Raw genomic sequence first — 17,573 nt, forward strand, 5'->3', positions numbered from 1 at the left:
TGAGGCTGAGCAACAGCTTTCCAGGCTAGCACCTTCTGGCTGCCAGCTATCTGCAGACGTTCGCACTTTCGGAGCAGGGCTGCGAAAGGAGCCTGGCTGGGACACCAACTTTCCCAGGCTAGGTTTGAAGTTTGAGGTGGCAAGACAAGCAAGCAGCCCCATTCTCTGTGCCTCTGTGCGAGCACTGCCATGGGCAGATGAGGCTGAGCAAAAGCTTTCCAGGCTACCACCTTCTGGCTGCCAGCTATCTGCAGATGTTCGCACTTTCGGAGCAGGGCTGCGAAAGGAGCCTGGCTGGGACACCAACTTTCCCAGGCTACGTTTGAAGTTTGAGGTGGCAAGACAAGCAAGCAGCCCCATTCTCTGTGCCTCTATGCGAACAGTGCCATGGGCAGATGAGGCTGAGCAACAGCTTTCCAGGCTAGCCCCTTCTGGCTGCCAGCTATCTGCAGACGTTCGCACTTTCGGAGCAGGGCTGTGATAGGAGCCTGGCAGGGACACCACCATTCCCAGCATGCGTTTGAAGTTTCAAGTGGCAAGATAAGCAAGCAGCCCCATTCTCTGTGCCTCTCTGCGAACAGTGCCATGGGCAGATGAGGCTGAGCAACAGCTTTCCAGGCTAGCACCTTCTGGCTGCCAGCTATCTGCAGACGTTACCACTTTCGGAGCAGGGCTGCGAAAGGAGCCTGGCTGGGACACCAACTTTCCCAGGCTACGTTTGAAGTTTCAGTTGGCAAGACAAACAAGCAGCCCCATTCTCTGTGCCTCTGTGCGAGCACTGCCATGGGCAGATGAGGCTGAGCAACAGCTTTCCAGGCTAGCCCCTTCTGGCTGCCAGCTATCTGCAGACGTTCGCACTTTCGGAGCAGGGCTGTGATAGGAGCCTGGCAGGGACACCACCATTCCCAGCATGCGTTTGAAGTTTCAAGTGGCAAGATAAGCAAGCAGCCCCATTCTCTGTGCCTCTATGCGAACAGTGCCATGGGCAGATGAGGCTGAGCAACAGCTTTCCAGGCTAGCCCCTTCTGGCTGCCACCTATCTGCAGACGTTCGCACTTTCGGAGCAGGGCTGTGATAGGAGCCTGGCTGGGACACCAACTTTCCCAGGCTACGTTTGAAGTTTGAGGTGGCAAGATAAGCAAGCAGCCCCCTTCTCTGTGCCTCTATGCGAACAGTGCCATGGGCAGATGAGGCTGAGCAACAGCTTTCCAGGCTAGCACCTTCTGGCTGCCAGCTATCTGCAGACGTTCGCACTTTCGGAGCAGGGCTGCGAAAGGAGCCTGGCTGGGACACCCACTTTCCCAGGCTACATTTGAAGTTTGAGGTGGCAAGACAAGCAAGCAGCCCCATTCTCTGTGCCTCTGTGCGAGCACTGCCATGGGCAGATGAGGCTGAGCAAAAGCTTTCCAGGCTACCACCTTCTGGCTGCCAGCTATCTGCAGATGTTCGCACTTTCGGAGCAGGGCTGCGAAAGGAGCCTGGCTGGGACACCAACTTTCCCAGGCTACGTTTGAAGTTTGAGGTGGCAAGACAAGCAAGCAGCCCCATTCTCTGTGCCTCTATGAGAACAGTGCCATGGGCAGATGAGGCTGAGCAACAGCTTTCCAGGCTAGCACCTTCTGGCTGCCAGCTATCTGCAGACGTTCGCACTTTCGGAGCAGGGCTGTGATAGGAGCCTGGCAGGGACACCACCATTCCCAGCATGCGTTTGAAGTTTCAAGTGGCAAGATAAGCAAGCAGCCCCATTCTCTGTGCCTCTGTGCGAGCACTGCCATGGGCAGATGAGGCTGAGCAACAGCTTTCCAGGCTAGCCCCTTCTGGCTGCCAGCTATCTGCAGACGTTCGCACTTTCGGAGCAGGGCTGTGATAGGAGCCTGGCAGGGACACCACCATTCCCAGCATGCGTTTGAAGTTTCAAGTGGCAAGATAAGCAAGCAGCCCCATTCTCTGTGCCTCTCTGCGAACAGTGCCATGGGCAGATGAGGCTGAGCAACAGCTTTCCAGGCTAGCACCTTCTGGCTGCCAGCTATCTGCAGACGTTCGCACTTTCGGAGCAGGGCTGCGAGAGGAGCCTGGCTGGGACACCAACTTTCCCAGGCTACGTTTGAAGTTTCAAGTGGCAAGACAAACAAGCAGCCCCATTCTCTGTGCCTCTGTGCGAGCACTGCCATGGGCAGATGAGGCTGAGCAACAGCTTTCCAGGCTAGCCCCTTCTGCCTGCCAGCTATCTGCAGACGTTCGCACTTTCGGATCAGGGCTGTGATAGGAGCCTGGCAGGGACACCACCATTCCCAGCATGCGTTTGAATTTTCAAGTGGCAAGATAAGCAAGCAGCCCCATTGTCTGTGCCTCTATGCGAACAGTGCCATGGGCAGATGAGGCTGAGCAACAGCTTTCCAGGCTAGCACCTTCTGGCTGCCAGCTATCTGCAAACGTTCGCACTTTCGGATCAGGGCTGTGATAGGAGCCTCGCAGGGACACCACCATTCCCAGCATGCGTTTGAAGTTTTAAGTGGCAAGATAAGCAAGCAGCCCCATTCTCTGTGCCTCTATGCGAACAGTGCCATGGGCAGATGAGGCTGAGCAACAGCTTTCCAGGCTAGCCCCTTCTGGATGCCAGCTATCTGCAGACGTTCGCATTTCAAGAGCAGGACTGCGAAAGGAGCCTTAGCAGGTACACCATATTTCCCAGGCTACATTTGAAGTTTGAGGTGGCAAGACAAGCAAGGAGCCCCATTCTCTGTGCCTCTGTGCGAGCAGTGCCATGGGCAGATGAGGCTGAGCAGCAGCTTTCCAGGCTAGCACCTTCTGGCTGCCAGCTATCTGCAGACGTTCGCATTTCAAGAGCAGGACTGCGAAAGGAGCCTAGCAGGTACACCATCTTTCCCAGGATACGGTTGAAGTTTGAGGTGGCAAGACAAGCAAGCAGCCCCATTCGCTGTGCCTCTGTGCGAGCACTGCCATGGGCAGATGAGGCTGAGCAAAAGCTTTCCAGGCTAGCACCTTCTGGCTGCCAGCTATCTGCAGACGTTCGCACTTTCGGAGCAGGGCTGCGAAAGGAGCCTGGCTGGGACACCAACTTTCCCAGACTACGTTTGAAGTTTGAGGTGGCAAGACAAGCAAGCAGCCCCATTCTCTGTGCCTCTATGCGAACAGTGCCATGGGCAGATGAGGCTGAGCAAAAGCTTTCCAGGCTAGCCCCTTCTGGCTGCCAGCTATCTGCAGACGTTCACACTTTCGGAGCACGGGTGCAAGAGGAGCCTGGCAGGGATACCCGTTCCCAGGATACGTTTGAAGGGTTGAGGTGGCAAGACAAGCAAGCAGCTCCACTATCTGTGCCTGTGAGCGAGCACTGCCATGGGCAGATGAGACTGAGTAAGATCTTTCCAGGTTAGCCCCTTCTGCCTGCAAGCTATCTGCAGACGTTTGCATTTTCGGAGCATGGCTGCGAAAGGAGCCTGGCACGGATACCCGTTCCCAATAAACGTTTGAAGTTTCATGTGGCAAGACAAGTAAGCAGCCCCAGTCTCTGTGGTTCAGAGAGAGCAGTGCCATGGGCAGATGAGGCTGAGCAACAGCTTTCCAGGCTAGCACCTTCTGGCTGCCAGCTATCTGCAGACGTTCGCACTTTCGGAGCAGGGCTGCGAAAGGAGCCTGGCTGGGACACCAACTTTCCCAGGCTACGTTTGAAGTTTGAGGTGGCAAGACAAGCAAGCAGCCCCATTCTCTGTGCCTCTGTGCGAGCACTGCCATGGGCAGATGAGGCTGAGCAACAGCTTTCCAGGCTAGCCCCTTCTGGCTGCCAGCTATCTGCAGACGTTCGCACTTTCGGAGCAGGGCTGTGATAGGAGCCTGGCAGGGACACCACCATTCCCAGCATGCGTTTGAAGTTTCAAGTGGCAAGATAAGCAAGCAGCCCCATTGTCTGTGCCTCTATGCGAACAGTGCCATGGGCAGATGAGGCTGAGCAACAGCTTTCCAGGCTAGCCCCTTCTGGCTGCCAGCTATCTGCAGACGTTCGCACTTTCGGAGCAGGGCTGTGATAGGAGCCTGGCTGGGACACCAACTTTCCCAGGCTACGTTTGAAGTTTGAGGTGGCAATATAAGCAAGCAGCCCCCTTCTCTGTGCCTCTATGCGAACAGTGCCATGGGCAGATGAGGCTGAGCAACAGCTTTCCAGGCTAGCACCTTCTGGCTGCCAGCTATCTGCAGACGTTACCACTTTCGGAGCAGGGCTGTGATAGGAGCCTGACTGGGACACCAACTTTCCCAGGCTACGTTTGAAGTTTGAGGTGGCAAGACAAACAAGCAGCCCCATTCTCTGTGCCTCTGTGCGAGCACTGCCATGGGCAGATGAGGCTGAGCAACAGCTTTCCAGGCTAGCCCCTTCTGGCTGCCAGCTATCTGCAGACGTTTGCACTTTCGGAGCAGTGCTGTGATAGGAGCCTGGCAGGCACACCACGATTCCCAGCATGCGTTTGAAGTTTCAAGTGGCAAGACAAGCAAGCAGCCCCATTCTCTGTGCCTCTGTGCGAGCAGTGCCATGGGCAGATGAGGCTGAGCAACAGCTTTCCAGGTTAGCCCCTTCTGCCTGCCAGCTATCTGCAGACGTTCGCATTTCAAGAGCAGGACTGCGAAAGGAGATTAGCAGGTACACCATCTTTCCCAGGCTACGTTTGAAGTTTGAGGTGGCAAGACAAGCAAGGAGCCCCATTCTCTGTGCCTCTGTGCGAGCAGTGCCATGGGCAGATGAGGCTTAGCAACAGCTTTCCAGGCTAGCACCTTCTGGCTGCCAGCTATCTGCAGACGTTCGCACTTTCGGAGCAGGGCTGCGAAAGGAGCCTGGCTGGGACACCAACTTTCCCAGGCTACGTTTGAAGTTTGAGGTGGCAAGACAAGCAAGCAGCCCCATTCTCTGTGCCTCTCTGCGAGCACTGCCATGGGCAGATGAGGCTGAGCAAAAGCTTTCCAGGCTAGCACCTTCTGGCTGCCAGCTATCTGCAGACGTTCGCACTTTCGGAGCAGGGCTGCGAAAGGAGCCTGGCTGGGACACCATCTTTCCCAGGCTACGTTTGAAGTTTGAGGTGGCAAGACAAGCAAGCAGCCCCATTCTCTGTGCCTCTATGCGAACAGTGCCATGGGCAGATGAGGCTGAGCAACAGCTTTCCAGGCTAGCCCCTTCTGGCTGCCAGCTATCTGCAGACGTTCGCACTTTCGGAGCAGGGCTGTGATAGGAGCCTGGCAGGGACACCACCATTCCCAGCATGCGTTTGAAGTTTCAAGTGGCAAGATAAGCAAGCAGCCCCATTCTCTGTGCCTCTGTGCGAGCACTGCCATGGGCAGATGAGGCTGAGCAACAGCTTTCCAGGCTAGCCCCTTCTGCCTGCCAGCTATCTGCAGACGTTCGCACTTTCGGAGCAGGGCTGTGATAGGAGCCTGGCAGGGACACCACCATTCCCAGCATGCGTTTGAAGTTTCAAGTGGCAAGATAAGCAAGCAGCCCCATTCTCTGTGCCTCTCTGCGAACAGTGCCATGGGCAGATGAGGCTGAGCAACAGCTTTCCAGGCTAGCACCTTCTGGCTGCCAGCTATCTGCAGACGTTACCACTTTCGGAGCAGGGCTGCGAAAGGAGCCTGGCTGGGACACCAACTTTCCCAGGCTACGTTTGAAGTTTCAGTTGGCAAGACAAACAAGCAGCCCCATTCTCTGTGCCTCTGTGCGAGCACTGCCATGGGCAGATGAGGCTGAGCAACAGCTTTCCAGGCTAGCCCCTTCTGCCTGCCAGCTATCTGCAGACGTTCGCACTTTCGGAGCAGGGCTGTGATAGGAGCCTGGCAGGGACACCACCATTCCCAGCATGCGTTTGAAGTTTCAAGTGGCAAGATAAGCAAGCAGCCCCATTCTCTGTGCCTCTATGCGAACAGTGCCATGGGCAGATGAGGCTGAGCAACAGCTTTCCAGGCTAGCCCCTTCTGGCTGCCAGCTATCTGCAGACGTTCGCACTTTCGGAGCAGGGCTGTGATAGGAGCCTGGCTGGGACACCAACTTTCCCAGGCTACGTTTGAAGTTTGAGGTGGCAAGATAAGCAAGCAGCCCCCTTCTCTGTGCCTCTATGCGAACAGTGCCATGGGCAGATAAGGCTGAGCAACAGCTTTCCAGGCTAGCACCTTCTGGCTGCCAGCTATCTGCAGATGTTACCACTTTCGGAGCAGGGCTGCGAAAGGAGCCTGGCTGGGACACCAACTTTCCCAGGCTACGTTTGAAGTTTCAAGTGGCAAGACAAACAAGCAGCCCCATTCTCTGTGCCTCTATGCGAACAGTGCCATGGGCAGATGAGGCTGAGCAACAGCTTTCCAGGCTAGCACCTTCTGACTGCCAGCTATCTGCAGACGTTCGCACTTTCGGAGCAGGGCTGCGAAAGGAGCCTGGCTGGGACACCAACTTTCCCAGGCTAGGTTTGAAGTTTGAGGTGGCAAGACAAGCAAGCAGCCCCATTCTCTGTGCCTCTGTGCGAGCACTGCCATGGGCAGATGAGGCTGAGCAAAAGCTTTCCAGGCTACCACCTTCTGGCTGCCAGCTATCTGCAGATGTTCGCACTTTCGGAGCAGGGCTGTGATAGGAGCCTGGCAGGGACACCACCATTCCCAGCATGCGTTTGAAGTTTCAAGTGGCAAGATAAGCAAGCAGCCCCATTCTCTGTGCCTCTGTGCGAGCACTGCCATGGGCAGATGAGGCTGAGCAACAGCTTTCCAGGCTAGCCCCTTCTGCCTGCCAGCTATCTGCAGACGTTCGCACTTTCGGAGCAGGGCTGTGATAGGAGCCTGGCAGGGACACCACCATTCCCAGCATGCGTTTGAAGTTTCAAGTGGCAAGATAAGCAAGCAGCCCCATTCTCTGTGCCTCTGTGCGAGCACTGCCATGGGCAGATGAGGCTGAGCAACAGCTTTCCAGGCTAGCCCCTTCTGCCTGCCAGCTATCTGCAGACGTTCGCACTTTCGGAGCAGGGCTGTGATAGGAGCCTGGCAGGGACACCACCATTCCCAGCATGCGTTTGAAGTTTCAAGTGGCAAGATAAGCAAGCAGCCCCATTCTCTGTGCCTCTCTGCGAACAGTGCCATGGGCAGATGAGGCTGAGCAACAGCTTTCCAGGCTAGCCCCTTCTGGCTGCCAGCTATCTGCAGACGTTACCACTTTCGGAGCAGGGCTGCGAAAGGAGCCTGGCTGGGACACCAACTTTCCCAGGCTACGTTTGAAGTTTCAGTTGGCAAGACAAACAAGCAGCCCCATTCTCTGTGCCTCTGTGCGAGCACTGCCATGGGCAGATGAGGCTGAGCAACAGCTTTCCAGGCTAGCCCCTTCTGCCTGCCAGCTATCTGCAGACGTTCGCACTTTCGGAGCAGGGCTGTGATAGGAGCCTGGCAGGGACACCACCATTCCCAGCATGCGTTTGAAGTTTCAAGTGGCAAGATAAGCAAGCAGCCCCCTTCTCTGTGCCTCTATGCGAACAGTGCCATGGGCAGATAAGGCTGAGCAACAGCTTTCCAGGCTAGCACCTTCTGGCTGCCAGCTATCTGCAGATGTTACCACTTTCGGAGCAGGGCTGCGAAAGGAGCCTGGCTGGGACACCAACTTTCCCAGGCTACGTTTGAAGTTTGAGGTGGCAAGACAAACAAGCAGCCCCATTCTCTGTGCCTCTATGCGAACAGTGCCATGGGCAGATGAGGCTGAGCAACAGCTTTCCAGGCTAGCACCTTCTGGCTGCCAGCTATCTGCAGACGTTCGCACTTTCGGAGCAGGGCTGCGAAAGGAGCCTGGCTGGGACACCAACTTTCCCAGGCTAGGTTTGAAGTTTGAGGTGGCAAGACAAGCAAGCAGCCCCATTCTCTGTGCCTCTGTGCGAGCACTGCCATGGGCAGATGAGGCTGAGCAAAAGCTTTCCAGGCTACCACCTTCTGGCTGCCAGCTATCTGCAGATGTTCGCACTTTCGGAGCAGGGCTGCGAAAGGAGCCTGGCTGGGACATCAACTTTCCCAGGCTACGTTTGAAGTTTGAGGTGGCAAGACAAGCAAGCAGCCCCATTCTCTGTGCCTCTATGCGAACAGTGCCATGGGCAGATGAGGCTGAGCAACAGCTTTCCAGGCTAGCCCCTTCTGGCTGCCAGCTATCTGCAGACGTTCGCACTTTCGGAGCAGGGCTGTGATAGGAGCCTGGCAGGGACACCACCATTCCCAGCATGCGTTTGAAGTTTCAAGTGGCAAGATAAGCAAGCAGCCCCATTCTCTGTGCCTCTCTGCGAACAGTGCCATGGGCAGATGAGGCTGAGCAACAGCTTTCCAGGCTAGCACCTTCTGGCTGCCAGCTATCTGCAGACGTTACCACTTTCGGAGCAGGGCTGCGAAAGGAGCCTGGCTGGGACACCAACTTTCCCAGGCTACGTTTGAAGTTTCAGTTGGCAAGACAAACAAGCAGCCCCATTCTCTGTGCCTCTGTGCGAGCACTGCCATGGGCAGATGAGGCTGAGCAACAGCTTTCCAGGCTAGCCCCTTCTGGCTGCCAGCTATCTGCAGACGTTCGCACTTTCGGAGCAGGGCTGTGATAGGAGCCTGGCAGGGACACCACCATTCCCAGCATGCGTTTGAAGTTTCAAGTGGCAAGATAAGCAAGCAGCCCCATTCTCTGTGCCTCTATGCGAACAGTGCCATGGGCAGATGAGGCTGAGCAACAGCTTTCCAGGCTAGCCCCTTCTGGCTGCCACCTATCTGCAGACGTTCGCACTTTCGGAGCAGGGCTGTGATAGGAGCCTGGCTGGGACACCAACTTTCCCAGGCTACGTTTGAAGTTTGAGGTGGCAAGATAAGCAAGCAGCCCCCTTCTCTGTGCCTCTATGCGAACAGTGCCATGGGCAGATGAGGCTGAGCAACAGCTTTCCAGGCTAGCACCTTCTGGCTGCCAGCTATCTGCAGACGTTCGCACTTTCGGAGCAGGGCTGCGAAAGGAGCCTGGCTGGGACACCCACTTTCCCAGGCTACATTTGAAGTTTGAGGTGGCAAGACAAGCAAGCAGCCCCATTCTCTGTGCCTCTGTGCGAGCACTGCCATGGGCAGATGAGGCTGAGCAAAAGCTTTCCAGGCTACCACCTTCTGGCTGCCAGCTATCTGCAGATGTTCGCACTTTCGGAGCAGGGCTGCGAAAGGAGCCTGGCTGGGACACCAACTTTCCCAGGCTACGTTTGAAGTTTGAGGTGGCAAGACAAGCAAGCAGCCCCATTCTCTGTGCCTCTATGAGAACAGTGCCATGGGCAGATGAGGCTGAGCAACAGCTTTCCAGGCTAGCACCTTCTGGCTGCCAGCTATCTGCAGACGTTCGCACTTTCGGAGCAGGGCTGTGATAGGAGCCTGGCAGGGACACCACCATTCCCAGCATGCGTTTGAAGTTTCAAGTGGCAAGATAAGCAAGCAGCCCCATTCTCTGTGCCTCTGTGCGAGCACTGCCATGGGCAGATGAGGCTGAGCAACAGCTTTCCAGGCTAGCCCCTTCTGGCTGCCAGCTATCTGCAGACGTTCGCACTTTCGGAGCAGGGCTGTGATAGGAGCCTGGCAGGGACACCACCATTCCCAGCATGCGTTTGAAGTTTCAAGTGGCAAGATAAGCAAGCAGCCCCATTCTCTGTGCCTCTCTGCGAACAGTGCCATGGGCAGATGAGGCTGAGCAACAGCTTTCCAGGCTAGCACCTTCTGGCTGCCAGCTATCTGCAGACGTTCGCACTTTCGGAGCAGGGCTGCGAAAGGAGCCTGGCTGGGACACCAACTTTCCCAGGCTACGTTTGAAGTTTCAAGTGGCAAGACAAACAAGCAGCCCCATTCTCTGTGCCTCTGTGCGAGCACTGCCATGGGCAGATGAGGCTGAGCAACAGCTTTCCAGGCTAGCCCCTTCTGCCTGCCAGCTATCTGCAGACGTTCGCACTTTCGGATCAGGGCTGTGATAGGAGCCTGGCAGGGACACCACCATTCCCAGCATGCGTTTGAATTTTCAAGTGGCAAGATAAGCAAGCAGCCCCATTGTCTGTGCCTCTATGCGAACAGTGCCATGGGCAGATGAGGCTGAGCAACAGCTTTCCAGGCTAGCACCTTCTGGCTGCCAGCTATCTGCAAACGTTCGCACTTTCGGATCAGGGCTGTGATAGGAGCCTCGCAGGGACACCACCATTCCCAGCATGCGTTTGAAGTTTTAAGTGGCAAGATAAGCAAGCAGCCCCATTCTCTGTGCCTCTATGCGAACAGTGCCATGGGCAGATGAGGCTGAGCAACAGCTTTCCAGGCTAGCCCCTTCTGGATGCCAGCTATCTGCAGACGTTCGCATTTCAAGAGCAGGACTGCGAAAGGAGCCTTAGCAGGTACACCATATTTCCCAGGATACGTTTGAAGTTTGAGGTGGCAAGACAAGCAAGGAGCCCCATTCTCTGTGCCTCTGTGCGAGCAGTGCCATGGGCAGATGAGGCTGAGCAGCAGCTTTCCAGGCTAGCACCTTCTGGCTGCCAGCTATCTGCAGACGTTCGCATTTCAAGAGCAGGACTGCGAAAGGAGCCTAGCAGGTACACCATCTTTCCCAGGATACGGTTGAAGTTTGAGGTGGCAAGACAAGCAAGCAGCCCCATTCGCTGTGCCTCTGTGCGAGCACTGCCATGGGCAGATGAGGCTGAGCAAAAGCTTTCCAGGCTAGCACCTTCTGGCTGCCAGCTATCTGCAGACGTTCGCACTTTCGGAGCAGGGCTGCGAAAGGAGCCTGGCTGGGACACCAACTTTCCCAGACTACGTTTGAAGTTTGAGGTGGCAAGACAAGCAAGCAGCCCCATTCTCTGTGCCTCTATGCGAACAGTGCCATGGGCAGATGAGGCTGAGCAAAAGCTTTCCAGGCTAGCCCCTTCTGGCTGCCAGCTATCTGCAGACGTTCACACTTTCGGAGCACGGGTGCAAGAGGAGCCTGGCAGGGATACCCGTTCCCAGGATACGTTTGAAGGGTTGAGGTGGCAAGACAAGCAAGCAGCTCCACTATCTGTGCCTGTGAGCGAGCACTGCCATGGGCAGATGAGACTGAGTAAGATCTTTCCAGGTTAGCCCCTTCTGCCTGCAAGCTATCTGCAGACGTTTGCATTTTCGGAGCATGGCTGCGAAAGGAGCCTGGCACGGATACCCGTTCCCAATAAACGTTTGAAGTTTCATGTGGCAAGACAAGTAAGCAGCCCCAGTCTCTGTGGTTCCGAGAGAGCAGTGCCATGGGCAGATGAGGCTGAGCAAAAGCTTTCCAGGCTAGCACCTTCTGGCTGCCAGCTATCTGCAGACGTTCGCACTTTCGGAGCAGGGCTGCGAAAGGAGCCTGGCTGGGACACCAACTTTCCCAGGCTACGTTTGAAGTTTGAGGTGGCAAGACAAGCAAGCAGCCCCATTCTCTGTGCCTCTGTGCGAGCACTGCCATGGGCAGATGAGGCTGAGCAACAGCTTTCCAGGCTAGCCCCTTCTGGCTGCCAGCTATCTGCAGACGTTCGCACTTTCGGAGCAGGGCTGTGATAGGAGCCTGGCAGGGACACCACCATTCCCAGCATGCGTTTGAAGTTTCAAGTGGCAAGATAAGCAAGCAGCCCCATTGTCTGTGCCTCTATGCGAACAGTGCCATGGGCAGATGAGGCTGAGCAACAGCTTTCCAGGCTAGCCCCTTCTGGCTGCCAGCTATCTGCAGACGTTCGCACTTTCGGAGCAGGGCTGTGATAGGAGCCTGGCTGGGACACCAACTTTCCCAGGCTACGTTTGAAGTTTGAGGTGGCAAGATAAGCAAGCAGCCCCCTTCTCTGTGCCTCTATGCGAACAGTGCCATGGGCAGATGAGGCTGAGCAACAGCTTTCCAGGCTAGCACCTTCTGGCTGCCAGCTATCTGCAGACGTTACCACTTTCGGAGCAGGGTTGTGATAGGAGCCTGACTGGGACACCAACTTTCCCAGGCTACGTTTGAAGTTTGAGGTGGCAAGACAAACAAGCAGCCCCATTCTCTGTGCCTCTGTGCGAGCACTGCCATGGGCAGATGAGGCTGAGCAACAGCTTTCCAGGCTAGCCCCTTCTGGCTGCCAGCTATCTGCAGACGTTTGCACTTTCGGAGCAGTGCTGTGATAGGAGCCTGGCAGGCACACCACGATTCCCAGAATGCGTTTGAAGTTTCAAGTGGCAAGACAAGCAAGCAGCCCCATTCTCTGTGCCTCTGTGCGAGCAGTGCCATGGGCAGATGAGGCTGAGCAACAGCTTTCCAGGTTAGCCCCTTCTGCCTGCCAGCTATCTGCAGACGTTCGCATTTCAAGAGCAGGACTGCGAAAGGAGATTAGCAGGTACACCATCTTTCCCAGGCTACGTTTGAAGTTTGAGGTGGCAAGACAAGCAAGGAGCCCCATTCTCTGTGCCTCTGTGCGAGCAGTGCCATGGGCAGATGAGGCTGAGCAACAGCTTTCCAGGCTAGCACCTTCTGGCTGCCAGCTATCTGCAGACGTTCGCACTTTCGGAGCAGGGCTGCGAAAGGAGCCTGGCTGGGACACCAACTTTCCCAGGCTACGTTTGAAGTTTGAGGTGGCAAGACAAGCAAGCAGCCCCATTCTCTGTGCCTCTCTGCGAGCACTGCCATGGGCAGATGAGGCTGAGCAAAAGCTTTCCAGGCTAGCACCTTCTGGCTGCCAGCTATCTGCAGACGTTCGCACTTTCGGAGCAGGGCTGCGAAAGGAGCCTGGCTGGGACACCATCTTTCCCAGGCTACGTTTGAAGTTTGAGGTGGCAAGACAAGCAAGCAGCCCCATTCTCTCTGCCTCTATGCGAACAGTGCCATGGGCAGATGAGGCTGAGCAACAGCTTTCCAGGCTAGCCCCTTCTGGCTGCCAGCTATCTGCAGACGTTCGCACTTTCGGAGCAGGGCTGTGATAGGAGCCTGGCAGGGACACCACCATTCCCAGCATGCGTTTGAAGTTTCAAGTGGCAAGATAAGCAAGCAGCCCCATTCTCTGTGCCTCTGTGCGAGCACTGCCATGGGCAGATGAGGCTGAGCAACAGCTTTCCAGGCTAGCCCCTTCTGCCTGCCAGCTATCTGCAGACGTTCGCACTTTCGGAGCAGGGCTGTGATAGGAGCCTGGCAGGGACACCACCATTCCCAGCATGCGTTTGAAGTTTCAAGTGGCAAGATAAGCAAGCAGCCCCATTCTCTGTGCCTCTCTGCGAACAGTGCCATGGGCAGATGAGGCTGAGCAACAGCTTTCCAGGCTAGCACCTTCTGGCTGCCAGCTATCTGCAGACGTTACCACTTTCGGAGCAGGGCTGCGAAAGGAGCCTGGCTGGGACACCAACTTTCCCAGGCTACGTTTGAAGTTTCAGTTGGCAAGACAAACAAGCAGCCCCATTCTCTGTGCCTCTGTGCGAGCACTGCCATGGGCAGATGAGGCTGAGCAACAGCTTTCCAGGCTAGCCCCTTCTGCCTGCCAGCTATCTGCAGACGTTCGCACTTTCGGAGCAGGGCTGTGATAGGAGCCTGGCAGGGACACCACCATTCCCAGCATGCGTTTGAAGTTTCAAGTGGCAAGATAAGCAAGCAGCCCCATTCTCTGTGCCTCTATGCGAACAGTGCCATGGGCAGATGAGGCTGAGCAACAGCTTTCCAGGCTAGCCCCTTCTGCCTGCCAGCTATCTGCAGACGTTCGCACTTTCGGAGCAGGGCTGTGATAGGAGCCTGGCTGGGACACCAACTTTCCCAGGCTACGTTTGAAGTTTGAGGTGGCAAGATAAGCAAGCAGCCCCCTTCTCTGTGCCTCTATGCGAACAGTGCCATGGGCAGATAAGGCTGAGCAACAGCTTTCCAGGCTAGCACCTTCTGGCTGCCAGCTATCTGCAGATGTTACCACTTTCGGAGCAGGGCTGCGAAAGGAGCCTGGCTGGGACACCAACTTTCCCAGGCTACGTTTGAAGTTTCAAGTGGCAAGACAAACAAGCAGCCCCATTCTCTGTGCCTCTATGCGAACAGTGCCATGGGCAGATGAGGCTGAGCAACAGCTTTCCAGGCTAGCACCTTCTGACTGCCAGCTATCTGCAGACGTTCGCACTTTCGGAGCAGGGCTGCGAAAGGAGCCTGGCTGGGACACCAACTTTCCCAGGCTAGGTTTGAAGTTTGAGGTGGCAAGACAAGCAAGCAGCCCCATTCTCTGTGCCTCTGTGCGAGCACTGCCATGGGCAGATGAGGCTGAGCAAAAGCTTTCCAGGCTACCACCTTCTGGCTGCCAGCTATCTGCAGATGTTCGCACTTTCGGAGCAGGGCTGTGATAGGAGCCTGGCAGGGACACCACCATTCCCAGCATGCGTTTGAAGTTTCAAGTGGCAAGATAAGCAAGCAGCCCCATTCTCTGTGCCTCTGTGCGAGCACTGCCATGGGCAGATGAGGCTGAGCAACAGCTTTCCAGGCTAGCCCCTTCTGCCTGCCAGCTATCTGCAGACGTTCGCACTTTCGGAGCAGGGCTGTGATAGGAGCCTGGCAGGGACACCACCATTCCCAGCATGCGTTTGAAGTTTCAAGTGGCAAGATAAGCAAGCAGCCCCATTCTCTGTGCCTCTGTGCGAGCACTGCCATGGGCAGATGAGGCTGAGCAACAGCTTTCCAGGCTAGCCCCTTCTGCCTGCCAGCTATCTGCAGACATTCGCACTTTCGGAGCAGGGCTGTGATAGGAGCCTGGCAGGGACACCACCATTCCCAGCATGCGTTTGAAGTTTCAAGTGGCAAGATAAGCAAGCAGCCCCATTCTCTGTGCCTCTCTGCGAACAGTGCCATGGGCAGATGAGGCTGAGCAACAGCTTTCCAGGCTAGCACCTTCTGGCTGCCAGCTATCTGCAGACGTTACCACTTTCGGAGCAGGGCTGCGAAAGGAGCCTGGCTGGGACACCAACTTTCCCAGGCTACGTTTGAAGTTTCAGTTGGCAAGACAAACAAGCAGCCCCATTCTCTGTGCCTCTGTGCGAGCACTGCCATGGGCAGATGAGGCTGAGCAACAGCTTTCCAGGCTAGCCCCTTCTGCCTGCCAGCTATCTGCAGACGTTCGCACTTTCGGAGCAGGGCTGTGATAGGAGCCTGGCAGGGACACCACCATTCCCAGCATGCGTTTGAAGTTTCAAGTGGCAAGATAAGCAAGCAGCCCCATTCTCTGTGCCTCTATGCGAACAGTGCCATGGGCAGATGAGGCTGAGCAACAGCTTTCCAGGCTAGCCCCTTCTGGCTGCCAGCTATCTGCAGACGTTCGCACTTTCGGAGCAGGGCTGTGATAGGAGCCTGGCTGGGACACCAACTTTCCCAGGCTACGTTTGAAGTTTGAGGTGGCAAGATAAGCAAGCAGCCCCCTTCTCTGTGCCTCTATGCGAACAGTGCCATGGGCAGATAAGGCTGAGCAACAGCTTTCCAGGCTAGCACCTTCTGGCTGCCAGCTATCTGCAGATGTTACCACTTTCGGAGCAGGGCTGCGAAAGGAGCCTGGCTGGGACACCAACTTTCCCAGGCTACGTTTGAAGTTTGAGGTGGCAAGACAAACAAGCAGCCCCATTCTCTGTGCCTCTATGCGAACAGTGCCATGGGCAGATGAGGCTGAGCAACAGCTTTCCAGGCTAGCACCTTCTGGCTGCCAGCTATCTGCAGACGTTCGCACTTTCGGAGCAGGGCTGCGAAAGGAGCCTGGCTGGGACACCAACTTTCCCAGGCTAGGTTTGAAGTTTGAGGTGGCAAGACAAGCAAGCAGCCCCATTCTCTGTGCCTCTGTGCGAGCACTGCCATGGGCAGATGAGGCTGAGCAAAAGCTTTCCAGGCTACCACCTTCTGGCTGCCAGCTATCTGCAGATGTTCGCACTTTCGGAGCAGGGCTGCGAAAGGAGCCTGGCTGGGACATCAACTTTCCCAGGCTACGTTTGAAGTTTGAGGTGGCAAGACAAGCAAGCAGCCCCATTCTCTGTGCCTCTATGCGAACAGTGCCATGGGCAGATGAGGCTGAGCAACAGCTTTCCAGGCTAGCCCCTTCTGGCTGCCAGCTATCTGCAGACGTTCGCACTTTCGGAGCAGGGCTGTGATAGGAGCCTGGCAGGGACACCACCATTCCCAGCATGCGTTTGAAGTTTCAAGTGGCAAGATAAGCAAGCAGCCCCATTCTCTGTGCCTCTCTGCGAACAGTGCCATGGGCAGATGAGGCTGAGCAACAGCTTTCCAGGCTAGCACCTTCTGGCTGCCAGCTATCTGCAGACGTTACCACTTTCGGAGCAGGGCTGCGAAAGGAGCCTGGCTGGGACACCAACTTTCCCAGGCTACGTTTGAAGTTTCAGTTGGCAAGACAAACAAGCAGCCCCATTCTCTGTGCCTCTGTGCGAGCACTGCCATGGGCAGATGAGGCTGAGCAACAGCTTTCCAGGCTAGCCCCTTCTGGCTGCCAGCTATCTGCAGACGTTCGCACTTTCGGAGCAGGGCTGTGATAGGAGCCTGGCAGGGACACCACCATTCCCAGCATGCGTTTGAAGTTTCAAGTGGCAAGATAAGCAAGCAGCCCCATTCTCTGTGCCTCTATGCGAACAGTGCCATGGGCAGATGAGGCTGAGCAACAGCTTTCCAGGCTAGCCCCTTCTGGCTGCCACCTATCTGCAGACGTTCGCACTTTCGGAGCAGGGCTGTGATAGGAGCCTGGCTGGGACACCAACTTTCCCAGGCTACGTTTGAAGTTTGAGGTGGCAAGATAAGCAAGCAGCCCCCTTCTCTGTGCCTCTATGCGAACAGTGCCATGGGCAGATGAGGCTGAGCAACAGCTTTCCAGGCTAGCACCTTCTGGCTGCCAGCTATCTGCAGACGTTCGCACTTTCGGAGCAGGGCTGCGAAAGGAGCCTGGCTGGGACACCCACTTTCCCAGGCTACATTTGAAGTTTGAGGTGGCAAGACAAGCAAGCAGCCCCATTCTCTGTGCCTCTGTGCGAGCACTGCCATGGGCAGATGAGGCTGAGCAAAAGCTTTCCAGGCTACCACCTTCTGGCTGCCAGCTATCTGCAGATGTTCGCACTTTCGGAGCAGGGCTGCGAAAGGAGCCTGGCTGGGACACCAACTTTCCCAGGCTACGTTTGAAGTTTGAGGTGGCAAGACAAGCAAGCAGCCCCATTCTCTGTGCCTCTATGAGAACAGTGCCATGGGCAGATGAGGCTGAGCAACAGCTTTCCAGGCTAGCACCTTCTGGCTGCCAGCTATCTGCAGACGTTCGCACTTTCGGAGCAGGGCTGTGATAGGAGCCTGGCAGGGACACCACCATTCCCAGGCTACGTTTGAAGTTTCAAGTGGCAAGATAAGCAAGCAGCCCCATTCTCTGTGCCTCTGTGCGAGCACTGCCATGGGCAGATGAGGCTGAGCAACAGCTTTCCAGGCTAGCCCCTTCTGGCTGCCAGCTATCTGCAGACGTTCGCACTTTCGGAGCAGGGCTGTGATAGGAGCCTGGCAGGGACACCACCATTCCCAGCATGCGTTTGAAGTTTCAAGTGGCAAGATAAGCAAG

The sequence above is a fragment of the Opisthocomus hoazin genome, chromosome 27 (assembly GCF_030867145.1).
Source record: "Opisthocomus hoazin isolate bOpiHoa1 chromosome 27, bOpiHoa1.hap1, whole genome shotgun sequence".
In the NCBI taxonomy this organism is placed as follows: domain Eukaryota; kingdom Metazoa; phylum Chordata; class Aves; order Opisthocomiformes; family Opisthocomidae; genus Opisthocomus; species Opisthocomus hoazin.